The sequence below is a fragment of the Camelus dromedarius genome, chromosome 6 (genome assembly GCF_036321535.1).
Source record: "Camelus dromedarius isolate mCamDro1 chromosome 6, mCamDro1.pat, whole genome shotgun sequence".
Lineage (NCBI taxonomy): Eukaryota > Metazoa > Chordata > Mammalia > Artiodactyla > Camelidae > Camelus > Camelus dromedarius.
The window spans coordinates 10957468-10972332 of record NC_087441.1 but is presented as its reverse complement, the minus strand read 5'-3'; the positions used below and the strand labels follow the sequence as shown (position 1 = coordinate 10972332).

Genomic DNA, 14865 nt, shown 5'->3' with positions numbered 1-14865 from the left:
GTTGATGGGCACTTGGGTTGCTTCCATACCTTGGCCGTCGTAAATAATGCTGCTATGAATATTGAGGTGCATGTATCTTTTTGAATTGGTGTTTTAGTGTAACCAAGCTTTGAATATGAAATTCTTGTCTCCAGAACTATCTTTAACCGTTTCTCTATAATCTTCCTGTTTTAGGGAATGAACCTTTCACATTTATTTTGCAGTTTTCTAAGGTTAACATCCTGTAGCTTTGCATTTGCTACTGAGAACTCAGGATTTGCTTTCTGGTTTGGGAACTTGACTGACTAATGACATGAGGACATTTCTCTCCCCGACTCCATTTCCTGGGGGTGCTGGGTACCCCTGCCTTCAGTCTATCCTCAGAGCAACTGAGCAGGACTTCTGCCTCCAGCCACAAACTAGCATCCACCGGATTCCAAAGCTCGTTTTTTTCCCCCTCCAGATGAAAGTCTCTTTTTAAAGAATGTTAACACCTGATTTGTTGTAAGCCATTCTGGAAAGTAGTAGTATCCTACATTGCCCTTATGCTCTAGTGCTTGAGAGTTGGTGGCCTGATTCTTCTTTTGAGGTATGTCTCATTGATGTAATTCTAAAACAATTTTAAACCCATAGATTAAGAACATGTGTTTCTTCATGTCATACGTTAAGGGAGATTTTAATTCATTCTGAAATCTATACTGAAGAATGTCTTAAAGCAAAATTGCAGCTTTACAGCTTGATTAACTACAAATGACATCAAGTCTGAGTACAGTGATCCAGAGGGTCAGACCAGAGGTGCATGCAACCTGGGATTCTTCCTCTGAGAAAGACCTTGAGCCTTTTGTTGTGGGCAGGAGGGTGGGTCGAGTGGGGCATGTGATGAGGTGGAAAGATAGGTTCTCCTTCTCTGGGCTCAGGCTCAGAATGTCAGGAATGTTCTTCAAAGGTGGATCTGTCAGCGTGACCTTTGCTAACTCCTTCTTGAACCCCTTTATGTTTTATCTGCTATCTCTGGCAACATACGTCTCATATTTTTATTATCTCCAGTAGCACAGTGCTTCCTCTTTTTGTCCTGAAATTGCCTCTTTCCAGCTTGAAGGAGTGCTCTCTGCCTGTAGGACCAGGAAGCCATGACTCCATCTGCATTTTCTCCTTTCACTTCCACTTGATCTTGGAGGCTTTGATGCTATCTGCTCAGCCTTTGTCAAGACTCAGAAAGCTAATTTGGGTTCAGAAAATGGAAAATTTTCAAAGGAGCCTTCCTCCACGAGCCAAATAACTTTTGAGCCAGGGTGCCATGGTCCTCATTGTCAAAATGCAGGAGAACGTCATGGTGACCGTTGACAAAGGGTTAAGCATCACAGACAGCCTTAGTAGAAGTCAGAAAAACAGGACCGATCCAAAACATATAACGCATGCTCCAAAATAAGCCAGGCTCGCCCCTCTTAATGGGATCACAGCAGACATGCCAAATTCTACAGCTAGTCAATTGTATACATATGGTAAAACTATTCATACCATTCAGCGTTCGCTGCAATATGATTTTAATTACGTACAGATTGGGTAGCTGGAAGAAAGCACTGGAATGAAATAGAATAAAGTTAAACACAAGCCCTTTTATACATGGCCCTGGTTTAGGTTAGAACGTATGCAAATGACCGCGCCGAGGACAGGGGGAGGGCTGTGTGGTCTAGGGAAATTCTGGGGGTGGGACACGCTCATCTTCGATCTGGGGACCCACTGTCAATCTGGAAGGAGAGCGTTTATGGAAACAGTGATCATACTCCTTTTGAAGTTGGAACTTAGGCTGATGTTTGTGCCTTATTACTCACGTTCATCCTGCCCCGGGATAGGGTTGTCTCTGCAGGACGGAACTGCTCTCTGGGCAAACGTTGCCTTCATTTTAAAAGGCTGTGGGGTTGGATACAACAGATGGGTAGTTTTTTTGGCCTTTTTTTTTTTTTAAGCCCAGTATTATCCTTGGTGTTTGTTGTGGTTTTTTTTTTTTTTTTTTTTTTTGGTTTGTTTGTTTTGGGGGGTATTTAGGTTTATTTATTTATTATTATTATTTAATGGAGGTGCTGGGGATTGAACCCAGGACCTTGTGCATACTAAGCATGTGCTCTACCACTGAGCTATATGCTCCCCCCCCGGATGGGTGGTTTTGAGACTTTTTCCCCTAGCTGTACCTTACAGGCTGTGTTCCTTGTTTCTCTGAAGTTAATTTTAACACAATGAATTCAAACATGGTGCTGTTGGCTTCATTCAGGAAAAGAAACGGGAAGCAAAGTTTGCTTTAGCTGGGCCTTGGCCGTGCAGAGGAGAAAACCATGGCTCTGGAATTTGCTTTTCTCAGACTTTAACAGCATAGCTTTGGTTTTCCTCATAAGTTACCAGAATGGTTTTGACTGGCTGAATCCCTTTGGTAAGCCACTCCGAATTCCAGCTTCTCCTTTGAGAAATGAGGATACATCCAACCCCGCCCAGAGCCAACTCACTGAGGTCTGCCTGAGACTTCAGGACCCAAACCTGGTCCTCCCCAGACCCTGCCCACAGTGCTGCTGTGACCACCCAGAGGAGAGAAGATGGGGTTAGTGTAACAAGGAGAAGAACTGACCCCCAGTTTTCTGGATCCTGTTTTGGGATCCCATCAGGCCACTGAAAGAGGGGACGAGCCCAATATCCCTGCCTTTGCCTGTGAGATGCGAGGACCAGGAACTCAACCTATTAAAGGGGCAGGTCGAGGGCTGGATCATGTGTGGAAGCTTCTCCTCCTCTGTATCCTTGGAGAAGGAGGCAGTGCAGAGGGAACCACCCCCCACCCTGGTCATGGCTGGGGAGTGGGAGGACCTGTGGGATCCCAGCTGTTGGGGAGGGAACCACACCCCCCACCACCGCCTCTGGACAGGCGAGCGGCAGCCATCTCCCTCGGCCCCCCAGCCCCTTCGTGGCTCGTCTGGATGGCAGCTCAGCACCTCTCCATATTTACGAATGTTTATTTACAGATGCTAATCTGCAGACATACACACTCTAGCCTAGTTTTCTATTGTCTGGGCTTTGGCTCAGTAATTTTTCTTGGCCAAGTCACCAATTGTAGCCTAGAGGGAGCTGTGGGCTAATTAATTAATGCACTAACTAGTTAAGTTCCTCCATAATCACTGTCTGTGGGTTGAAATGTCTCACACTTGGACAAATGGCAGGGCTGTCAGTGAACCAAAGTAGCCTCCAGATTATGAACTTCTTGAGGGCAGCAGCCACATCTTACCCTCTTGTGTGGGATAAATGAAAACTAGATGAATGACCCTAAAATTAATTACACTTAGCTGAACTGGATTTTTAATGAACTATTGTAATATGTTCAGCTACATGAAAATGACATCTATCGGTCATACAAGTTAGTTTCTCAACGTTTAAGAAGGAACGGCAGGAGGGAGGGAAGAAAGAAGGTCTCTTGTACTTAAATTTGAATCCAGATACCTCATTTCTTCTTTCATATTTACTCAATATATTGGCTCTGGGCAAAGTTTACCACTTCTAGAAGCCACTTCCACGGAGCCCGGGTTCTTAGTTACCGAAATCAAGAGAAGCCAGAGATACTGGCATTAGCTGCAGAGGGTCTTTTGCTGTGCACAGCAGCCCAAAGAATCAGCTTTGTTCATAGAGTGATGCAGTCCTTTTCCCGTTGCTACCCGGCCCTGTCCTCTGTTGAGACCGCAGCCCTTGTGGCCGGGGATTGGCTCAGCCACAAAGAGGCCATCCTGCCCCGTACTAGGAAGCGGACAGGCTCACAGGAGTGAGGCAGCACAAAAGAGGTGACTGCTTTAGGTGGGGTTTGGCTCAGCCCTTCACTCTGGGGACCAATTTTCCCCTAATGACCTTTACCACTCTGCATTCAGTTCCTAATCCACTTGAGTTCCTGACGGTAGGGGAGGAGGCTAGAGAAGCCACAACTCCTGAAAATATAGAGGCTGCCCTCAACGTAGTAGAGAACATAGGCATTGAAACCACGATTGAGCACAATGTAAGAATTTGCTAGGGTAGAAGCAGCCCTGAAAAAGAAGCAGATATTATGCCCAAGAGTATCAGGGAAGGCCTTACAGCAGAGGGGATATTGGGCAGGGCCCTTGAAGGATCAACAGAGATTCACTGGGCAGAGACTCGGGGAGGGCAGTCCAAGCACTGGAGGTGAAGTAAAAATAGGCAGGTATCAAAGAAACTGGTACATTTTTAAATAGCAAAAAATCAACATAATTGGAATACAGGAAAAATGGGTGAGTGGGAATTCACTGCATATGAGATGGGTACACCAGTTTGGGGCCCAGTCGAGGTCACTGTGGTCAATTAAAATGATTTATTTACATGTCCATATCTCCTGCCAACGTGTTTGCACCCTGAGGTCAGGGAATGGGTTTTACTGTCTTCCGTCTTCCTGAATCCCACTGTGCTTTTAAGAGGACTCGGTGAGTTTTCATGAAGTGGGTGCATGAGTGGATAGTGGTGGTATTGGAAGTTATTTTAGCCCAGTCCGATGAGCTGATTGGACTAGAAACTGGGCATGTATCACAGTGATTTGTTTGGACTTTAATCTCTTGGGAAATATAGAGGCATTAAACAGAAGTGATCGAAGCCTATCTGTGTTTGAGGAAGTAATTCTGGCTATAATGTGACAGGTCCGTTGAGAGAGACTAGAAGTTGGAAGGCCAGTTAGAAAACAGCTGTAATGGTTCAGAGGAAATATTAGAAGACCTGAGAGGGTGGAATGAGGAGGGGGATATCAAAGATCACTGTTGACTCAAGTGAAGCGAAGTCTGACTTTCAAGTGGATTTATACTCAACGATTGAAAGGAAAAGAGCTCCTAACACTTGGGCACTAAACATTAACTTATTGATGTTGGTTTAGATTAATGAAACAGCGACTAAGAGTTGGGTAATCAAGATTTCCATGGGCATATGATAGAACAAACTGGTTTACATGGAATTTGTAATATACATATTGCTTTTGTAATATACATAATATGCATATACACAAGTAAAGAATGTATTCTGGTGTTGTAAGTATAATCAGGGCTGCCACATGTGGCCTCACAGGTTGCGCACTGCACAAGTCTAGGAGGCAACACTAGTGATAGCAGAAGGTCACCCCATAAAGCTCCTGTGTGTCCTTCTTGGTCTTCAGCTCAACACATTCGTAGACTGTTGTTTAGCAAAGCAACAACTTTGTTTAGCAACAAAGGAAGGTGTTTAGGGTGGGAATTTGATAGACTTGCAGGTTTTAATGGTCTGATGGAAGCCCTTCTATGGCCAGGTCATTAGTATTGGATGTGTATTGGGGAGGGGGTGCCTTTTGGAGTTGAAAATGCGTTTTTCTCCTTTTAAAGAACTTGAGAGATTCTGCTCTTATCCCACCTTCTGACAGCAATGGGAGGACTCAGCTTTTTGTTGGTGATGTTTTAAGGTTCCCTGGTGTGTAAAGTGTCCCATGCCGCGGTGCTCAGCGTTACTGGGTCTCATTCAGAGTGAGTAAGGCAGGATGACACGTGGATGCAGACATTGGAAGGGACGGATTCATAGAAGTGGGTGAAGAAAACACCGTCCCTTATATTCTTTCACAACAATCCTATGTTGCTTTAAAACTGGTGTGGATTTTGCTCACATGCTTCAGGGGAAATAGCTTCAAAAGGCGATGGACCAGAGTGTAGGTTTGGCTGCACTCCCCTGCAGCCCGCCCAGGCTGAGGTTTCTAAACCACCCAGTGCTTCTCAGTGGCCCGAGACTCGGCTTGGAGGACGCGGAGCCTCTGCAGAATGTGTCAGAGGAGTGTCTTTTTACATGTCGGACTGCCAAGGGCTCATGGAAGGGAAAGCGGCCCAGATGCCCCGAGTTGTAGACAATCTCCAGATACTCGGGCCCTGGGGATCCAGTTGCAGAGCTGTGGTCTGGACTGGGGCCTGGGCGGGCGCGGCACAGGTAGGGTCCAAAGGTCTGTGCTTCTGCGCATTTATTCATCTCGTGGAAACATGTGAGGCTGCCTCCTCCAGGGCCGGGCATTTATTTGAAAGAATGTTAAAAAGGAAATAGATCGCTTACCATCTTCCTCCCTCTTTGGGCGTGTTTATTGTGATTGGAAAGCACTCTCGGCCACGTGGCTGTGGCTTTCTCCCCAAGCCTTTGTGCTCCTCTGTTGAACAGCCCTCCGTGCAAATAAACAGAAAATGGCGAAGTATTTTATTCCCCTGCAGAAAAAGGAGCAGAGTTAGACCCGGGAGAACTGGGATGGAGTAAAGACGGCCTGTGTCCTGCGCGCTGCGCTTTCCCCTCCCCCGCCCGCGGTGCGGGGCCCGGAGGGACGGCGGGGCCCCTGCCGGGCGCTGGCCGGGAGCCCAGGCCCAGGTGTTCGGCAGTAAACTGGCGGTTCCAATTTGTTGTTTGCAAGAACTTACCTGGGGCTTACCTGACTCTTCCTGTTGGAAGAGGAAATTTTGAGCTGCTCTGAACTTGATTAAAATCTGAAAGCGAGAAATAAAGCTGAATAACATGTGCATTTGGGGGACCATCTATTTTAAATTTGAGTTCCAAAGCGAGTGAAACCTCCATCCGTTAGTACAATCGATTAGACTGATGTGCCATCAAAATCATTTCGAGGGGAGGGTATAGCGCAGTGGTAGAGGGCATGCTTAGCATGCAGGACGTCCTGGGTTCGATCCCCAGCACCTCCATTAAAAAAAAAAAAAGACAGAAAATTTAAAAAGAAATCATTTTGAACGCATTCTTAGGAGGAACCGGCTGTTACTCAAGTGACTGATCCAGCGTGCACTGCACCAGAGCCCCTGAGAATGCCGCCTTCCGTGTAACAAATGAAGAGAACATGGGCTTAAATTTTCATTATTTTTGTCCTCCTCGACCAGGAAAAAACAGCTGATTATTATACCATTAGTTCCCTATTTCAAGCAAATGACTTCTTAATGTAAATTCTTTTAGATTAAGGGGGGCGGGGCCGTCCATAGATACAGAAAGGCACACAAAGCAAGGTAACAGCTTAAGGAACTATTCTAAGGGGACACCACCGAAGCCAAGAAATAGCACTTTCCTTCTGCCCCCAGCAGCCGCTTCTGTGTGCTCAACCCCCTCAGACCCTCTTCTCCCCGGGGAGTAACTGCTCCTCTGAACTCATATGGTAACCACTTCCCTGTGCTTCACTTTCAGTAGTTTAATTACTCAATTGTGCATCATTTCTAGATTTAAAAGTTTAATCTTGCCTGTTTAAAAATACTTAATAAAACTGTCGATACTTCTTCCAACTCTTTATAATTTATCTATTGAATGACCTTTAAGTAGGACTTAAAGTATTTAAGTTAAATTCCACCAGCAACCCACTCACTTTAGTTACCTTGTGTTAGCTATAATTTTGAGACTTTTTTTTTGCCAACATAGCGGTAACACCTAATTTTAATTGAAACGTGGTAAAACCTAAAAATAGATATCATTTAAAAGGCTGAGAAGCCAAAAATTCTTCTTTTGAATCCAGACTAGCAGTTGAAAGACCGAAGTTTTTTGGCTGATGTTCAAGGAGAGCTTTTCATTTCACCACTGATTTTGTGATGTGTGTGGTTATAACATGTATAATCACTACATTACATAAGATCGTCTATATTCTGGACAAAGAACAGAACAGAGCTATGGCTCTGTATGAAAAAGCAAACCAATATACAAGATCTTGTGGTAGCTCACAGTGAAAACAAATGTGACAATGAATATATGTGTGTTCACGTATAACTGAAAAATTGCACTCTACACTGGAATTTGACACAACATTGTAAAATGACTATAACTCAATAAAAAATGTTTAAAAAATTAAAAAAGATAAAGAAAAAGCAAACCAACAACCCAAATCACAAGCTTAGAAGCTAAAAACCAAGTGCTCTGTGGGGTGGGGATAGAGCTCAGTGGTAAAGCGTGAGCTTAGCACGCACGAGGTCCTGGGTTCCGTCCCCAGCACCTCCATTAGAAACGACAACAAACGCGGGCTCTGGTGTCGCCAGGATCTGACTTCCTATTTCCGTTCTGACACTGTGGGATGCCGGGCAAGTCAGTTTCTCTGCTCCTGCTGCTCCATCTGTACGGAGAAGATCATAGGACTGAATTATTAATCAAAGTCCATCTACACTTCTGTTATGAAGAGTGATTATTTATTAAGCTCTCAGCCTTATTATTAATCTTGATTCTTGAACATGTTAGTTAAATCTGAGTCCTTGGTTTAAAAATAATAAGGTATGAAAACCAACATACTCTGGAGACATCAAATGTTATTTCACTTACTTGAAGATACTAATATTTAAAAATTTTTACCTGATAATTTATTAGCATTGATAATAATAGCTAAAGTGAACACTTGCAGAATACCTCTTAGTTCATGAAAATGCTTTCATGTGGACTATTTGCTTCTAAATAGAATAAAAAATCCTACCCTAATTATTTCTCCTGCTTTCAACATGGGCCAGTGTCCTCTCCTCAGCCATAACCCATAGTGAAGAGGAACTGATTAAAGACATTTCTTTTGCACAGATCTGACCCATGTGATAGGGAATAGACATAAACCCTAAACATCTCGTTGTTATTTTTCTGTACATTGCTGGAGCTGTTTCTTCTGTGTGGTACCCAAGTCTTGTCATCATCCCATAAGTATGCACCATGAAAAAAATATGGGTTAAATAATGGATAAGATAATTAATCTTGACATCATCTCATGTTGTTGCTAGTTAAGCGATAAATACGCAATAACCAAGTCCCCAAAATGACACAGCGAATTTGACCGCTGCCCTGAGCTATGTCTTATTGCACAGTTACTTAAACCCACGTCAGAGAGGCTTACAACATGAATGACTGGGTTATTTGGTAGGAAGAATTTTTTTCTCTTGCCTTGAATCCATACTCAGAAAGTTGAGAAAATACCTCCACGTGGCGGTCTTGCGAATTGCCACAGACCCTCAGCCTGCATGAAATCTAGACTATGTCTAGAGGAAGTTGTATTAAAAGAACAGAAAATTAAGTAACTATTTTATCCTAATAAGGGAGGTCGCAGAAAGCTGACTTCCCAAAGGAGGCGCTGCTCTCAAGATTAAGACCATTTAAAGGAACCCAAGCCTAGCTCCCTGGCTTCCGCCTTCCAGACTCTTCTGCATTCTCTGTGCAGTGGGATGGCGGGAATTAACAGAGATTCCAGCAGCTCCTGCAGTCTTAGCGATTAGGGCTGGATTTGGGTTCCATCTTCTTGAGGCTTAATCCCTTTCTCCCGAGTCTGGTTCCATTGTGCAAATGCAAACGTCTGGTGTCATTGTGCCTTTTGTGGTTTCATAGGTGCCACCCCTTTTCCCAGACTCTGGGAGGAGGCGCCCCCTCTATTTTCCTCTCTAGACCTGGAAACGTCACACCAGTCTTTCTCAAGCTCTTCCTAGCTCTGAACATTAGACGTAGGCATCCCATCCTTGAAAGACTTGTCTTTGGTAAGGAACCAAAATCGTACCCAGCTTACTGTGGAGCTAAGGGCTAATTAATCTGCAGACACAGTCCCTCCTCTTCACTCTCACCATTTTGTATGAATTTCTAATAGAGTGCTTGTCACTTTGGTCTATAACTTGAGAGCTCTCACAGTTTTTTTCCCAGCATCACTTACAAAAGAAAATACATTTTCCATTGCAAACTAGCACACACAGATATGCCTATATATACATGATCGATACAGATATACAGACAGATATCTGTGTGAGTTTCTGTACTGTTACCGCATGCACTCTGATATTTTCCTTTTGTGCTATTCTGTTCTACTTTATTTGTTCATTCATTTATTTTGAATGCTGATCAGGACTCAGTAAATTGGTTTCATGATCTTCTATCTAACTGGCTCACAAGCTGCCGTTGGAACAACACAGTTGTGATTAATGTGCCTGACTCTCCCCTGCCCCGTCCCTGTGAGACTGTGACCTCACTGTGGGTAGGAATCGGAGCTTGTCTACTTCTCCTTTGTGTACTGAGCCACCTTGGTGTCTGGCAGGTAGCAGATGCTCAGATAAATACTACTTGAAATAGTAGTATTTGTGAAATAGGTAAAATGGAAAAGTGCCCATGCATACCTGGGGGCAGTCGTGAGAACTGAATGAGATCATGTATTTAAAGCAGAGAACACAGGGCTTAGCACCAACATGTGCTTAATTAACACACGCTTTTTTCTGGTTTTCTAGAACTAGCTCTCCCTTTAACTGGCCATCTGACTGCATTGCAGTTTCTTTAAGTGTCACGAGAGATTTGAACTCCATTAGCCTAAAGCCTCAAGCAGCTCAGGCACCTTGAGATTTTCCAAGATGCCATGGAGCCAGGGACATACCAGCCTTCAGGGAGAGCAGTTTCTTCTGGAGTTTAGCCCAGCCAGGCTCTGGCTGTAAATGGGACGGTCAAGGGGGACAGTCCGTTTTGTCATACCCTAGTGGGACTCATTTCTCCATGAAAAGTGGAGACGAGCTCGTTACTAGAATTTCTTTGCAAGAATGAAAATGACTTCTACATTTAAGAAGACTATAAAATAAGTTTAAAATCAACAGGAAATGCAGATTGTTTTGTGACTCAAAAGTCTTCAATCAAAGGTATTATTTCTTGCAGCAACATGGATGGACCTAGAGATTATCATATTAAGTGAAGTAAGTCAGACAGAGAAAGATAAATATGATTTGACGTCATTTATATGTGGACTCTAAAAAAAGATACAAATTTTATTTGCAAACCCGAAATAGACTCACGGACATAGAAAACAAACTTATGAATTTATTTACAATACAGAAACATACAGACATAGAGAACAAACTTATGGTTACCAGGGGGAAAGGGGAGGGGAGGGATAAATTAGGAGTTTAGGATTAACAGATGCACACTACTGTATATAAAATAGATGAATAAAAAGGACCTACTGTATAATATAGGGAAGTAACTATATTCAATTTCTTGTAATGAGCTATAATGGAAAAGAATCTGAAAATAAATAAATATATATATATATATATATATATATCTGTTTATGTATAACTGAATCCCTTTGCTATACACCTGAAACTAACATTGTAAATTGACTACACTTCAATAAAAAATAAGAATTAAAAAAACGTATTATTTCAGAACGACAACACCTAAGTTAAGTCTGATGTAGCCAAAAAAGCACTAGTCAAAGAACTTCATGTTCCATCAGTAACTGGCCACCAGACAGTGAGAGGGACAGCCTTTCTGGATCTTGTTTCTTCATTTCTGAAAGGGAGCATGGTACCCATTCCCCAAATTCTGTGATCCTGAATATGAACTTCAAAGTCCTTCATTTCACATTTGCCAGATTATATGAACTAATGAGGAGATAACATTTCACTGAAAACATAGCTGTAGCATCTGAATCAAATACAGCGCCTACAACTTTTTCTCTTTAGAAACATTTCTTGCCACTCTCACGTAGAAATACTAAATGATGCTTTAGCTTACCGGATCCCCAAAGTGAAGAGTCAGGTTATCTGTTATCTGCATACATCATACTTTAAAAATCAGGCTTTTGCCTGAATTGTCCTTCATCTTGTCCATGAACTGTGAGCTTTCTGTTTAATGAGGTGTGAACTGATCATCCACATGGGAGTCATTTAACAAACCCACTTGTTTTCTTCCAGGACAGAATGACTCAGACGATAACAGAGCTTCTAAGTCCAGCAGAACATGAAGTCTTTCCTCTTCGTCTTCCTGGTTCGCATGTAAGAAGGTCAGTAGTGAATTCCATTTGCTACCAGCTCGTACCTGTCTTGTCAGTTCTCAATGTATGGGCTGTTCTGAAGTCAGCGGGTGGTTCAGGACATCTTGCCGGCGTCAGACCCCTGTAACTGCTGTGGTATGAAAGTCAAGATTTTTTCAGATGTCTAGGAGAAGTAAAACGCTGGGTGTGGAGAGGTTATCAGTGCACTTCTGTGCCCCAGCTCCCTAATACAGAAGTTTCTCCTTTGCTCCTTCTCAACACTGCCCACCTCTGCCCCCCGCAGAGAATCTGCTGGAAAAGAATATCGGATAATCAGGGGTTCAGCTTGAAAGGTTAAGCTCCCTGCCAAAAAGGGTCAAAAAGGACTTCTTTTCCTTTGCTGTTTTCAAAATGAACATATAGCCAGCTTCCACACAACGCAGAGGGTGGTGTCAGAGAGAAAAAGGAGCATCAGAAACGGTCTTTTTTCCCTCCTTTGTTCTCTGTGGCTCGTGTTAAAATACCTCCATGGCAGGGTTTGTGTGTGTGAGTGAGTGAATGTGTGCAAAGCACCAGGGACGGTGCCAGATGTGTTGTCAGCATGGTCTCAGCGCTGTGTATTACCAGTGTGTGTCACACTAGAGGTTCAGTTCGGGGAAACCGGGCATTTTCCCCTTGCAAATCAGAGCTGTGCATATTGCAACAATGATTGGTAGCTAATAGATAGTTTCTGGATGTTTTAGAATGTTTTGCTGAAGGAAATTGACTACACATATAATATTCCATGAAATCTCAGGGTTTTCTACAGTCTTCATTAAAATCTGTAGGCCAGGAAGGCATCCCCACTGCTCTGATTCCAGTTGCTTCTAAGCTTGTAGGACTTTCAGATGATTCTAAAACTCTGGCTTCATTATGGTTTCCTTTAGGGCCTTTCTTGGCCTCGGCTGCTATAACAGACATTTATTTCTCAGAGTTTTAGACACTGAGGGGTCCAAAATCTCGGCACCGGCAGATTTGATGCCAGCTTCCTCGCAGACGTTGCCTTCTTGCTTGTGTCCTCACATGGGAGAAGGGCCAAGGGAGTTCTCTGGGGTCTCTGTTATAAGGGCACTGATCCCAATATTGTGGGCCTCACCCTCGTGACCTAATCACATTCCAAAGACCTCAGCTTCTTAAACAGTCACCAAGGGGGCTAGGATTTCAACCTGTGAATTAAGAGAGGATGTGAACATTGCACCCATAGCACCCCCATGCCTGTGCCTCTGCAACATCTGTGCCACGTGAAGACATGGGGAGGGGATCCCCCCAACTTCCCCTAGTGTAAAGGATGGAGCCTCTGAGCCTGAATCTCCAGGAGATGTCAGTCTGTATTCCCTGGCCAACTCACCGGTATTCTCAACAGAAGTGCTCAGATGCCACTGGGCTCATCGCGAAAACCCAGAGTTGTGGTCCACTCATGGGAAGGAGCAAGGAGCTCACAGCACTGCTGCCCCAGCCCTCTGTTGTGGCCTCTGTGCACTTGCCCTGGGGGCCTACGGGCCATCTGTTCTCTGTCCACAGTCCCTACCGGCAACATGAGTTGCTGTCCCAGGCCAGGGCCTTCCTGCAAAGATGCAGCTCCAGCCTGGAGACCGGCCCCAGCTCTTGGAGTTCCAAGATATTCTCATTGCTCAGTCCTAGCGCCCTGCTGTCTGTCCACATGCTCTCCAGGCAGCAGGCACCATCACAGGGTCTGCCTCTGGCTCAGAGGGACTTTGGACATAGAGGAACCCCATATCCAGATATCTGGGCCATTTAAATGTGTAACATATGTCTCCTGTGTGTGTATTTCCCATTGGGAGCTTTGATGAACACGCTCAGGATTAAGGATCATTAACCTCCCTTAATCCTGCTCCTTCCTGTAGCTCCCGACCAGCCTCCTCAAGTGTGATCCACAGTCAAATTTGCTGGTCCTTTCACATTTTCTTTCTTCTTATCTGTACTCTGCAGCCTGAGGTTTTATTGGCCATGAATGATCTCCTTTCAAAAAAGTGCCCCGTCTTTCCTCATTCTCATTCTGTGTTTCCTTTCTTCCTTGGCTATTGCCCCCACCCCTGTCCTTTCTGCAGGAAGCTCATGCCCCGGAGCCTGGCCTGGTTTCCTTGGCTCCTGAGCAGATCCTGCCAGATGCCTTGGTCTGGACCCACTCCTCCCCTGTTGGGATCCCCAACAAGCGGATTTGAGGGTGTGCCCAGGAGCTCGCCCCTCTTCTTCTAGGGATAGTTTTGACCTTTTCAGAGAAGTCGCTGCAAGGGTGATGTCTAGATCTGCATCTCTAGCCCTGACTCCCCGTCTGAGTTACAATTGCCATCTGAATAGTTCAACCTTAGCATACCTCAAACTCTCAAATTTTTCCTTTCCCACCCCATTTCCCTGGTAATGAGATTGTTTACTATGTCTGCGAGTCTGTTTTGTAGATGAGTTCATAGTGTCTTTTTCTTCTTTCTTTTTTAGATTCCACATATGAGTGATAGCATATAGTATTTTTCTTTCTCTTTCTGACTTACTTCATTTAGAATGACAATCTCCAGGTCCATCCACATTGCTATAAATGGCATTATTTTATTCTTTTTTATGGCTGAGTAGTATTCCATTGTAGATATGTACCACATCTTCCTTATTCAGTCTTCTGTTGATGGACATTTAGGTTGCTTCCATATCTTGGCTATTGTAAATAGTGCTGCTGTGAATATTGGGGTACATGTATCTTTTCAAATTATATTTTCCTCCAGATATATGCCCAGGAGTGGAATTGCTGGATCATATGGTAAGTCTATTTTTAGGTTTTTGAGGAATCTCCAAACTGTTTTCCATAGTGACTGTACCAATTTACTTTCCCACCAGCAACTTAGGAGGGTTCCCTTTTCTCCGCATCCTCTCCAGCATTTATTGTTTGTGGACTTTTTAATGATGGCCATTCCAACTGATGTGAGGTGATATCTCATTGTAGTTTTGAGTTGCATTTCTCTAACAGTTAGTGATGTTGAGCATCTTTTCATGAGCTTATTGGCCATCTGGATGTTTTCTTTGGAGAAATATCTGTTTAGGTCTTCTGCCCATTTTTTGATTGGGTTCCTTGTTCTTTTTGATATTAAGCT

The 14865-nt window shown here is 43.9% G+C and overlaps 1 protein-coding gene across 4 annotated transcripts in view; it reads left to right on the top strand.

Annotated features, from left to right (window-relative positions):
• SCAF8 (SR-related CTD associated factor 8) overlaps positions 1-14865 on the top strand; it is a 200033-nt gene that overhangs the window by 159932 nt on the left and 25236 nt on the right. For 2 of the 4 annotated variants that reach the window (XR_010381211.1, XR_010381210.1), the window contains exon 22: positions 11675-11758. The gene's annotated coding sequence lies outside the window, so the exon portion shown is untranslated. Of the gene's footprint in view, positions 1-11669; positions 11759-14865 lie in introns of all 4 variants that reach the window. The other 2 variants (XR_010381209.1, XR_010381208.1) reach the window with 1 other exon arrangement.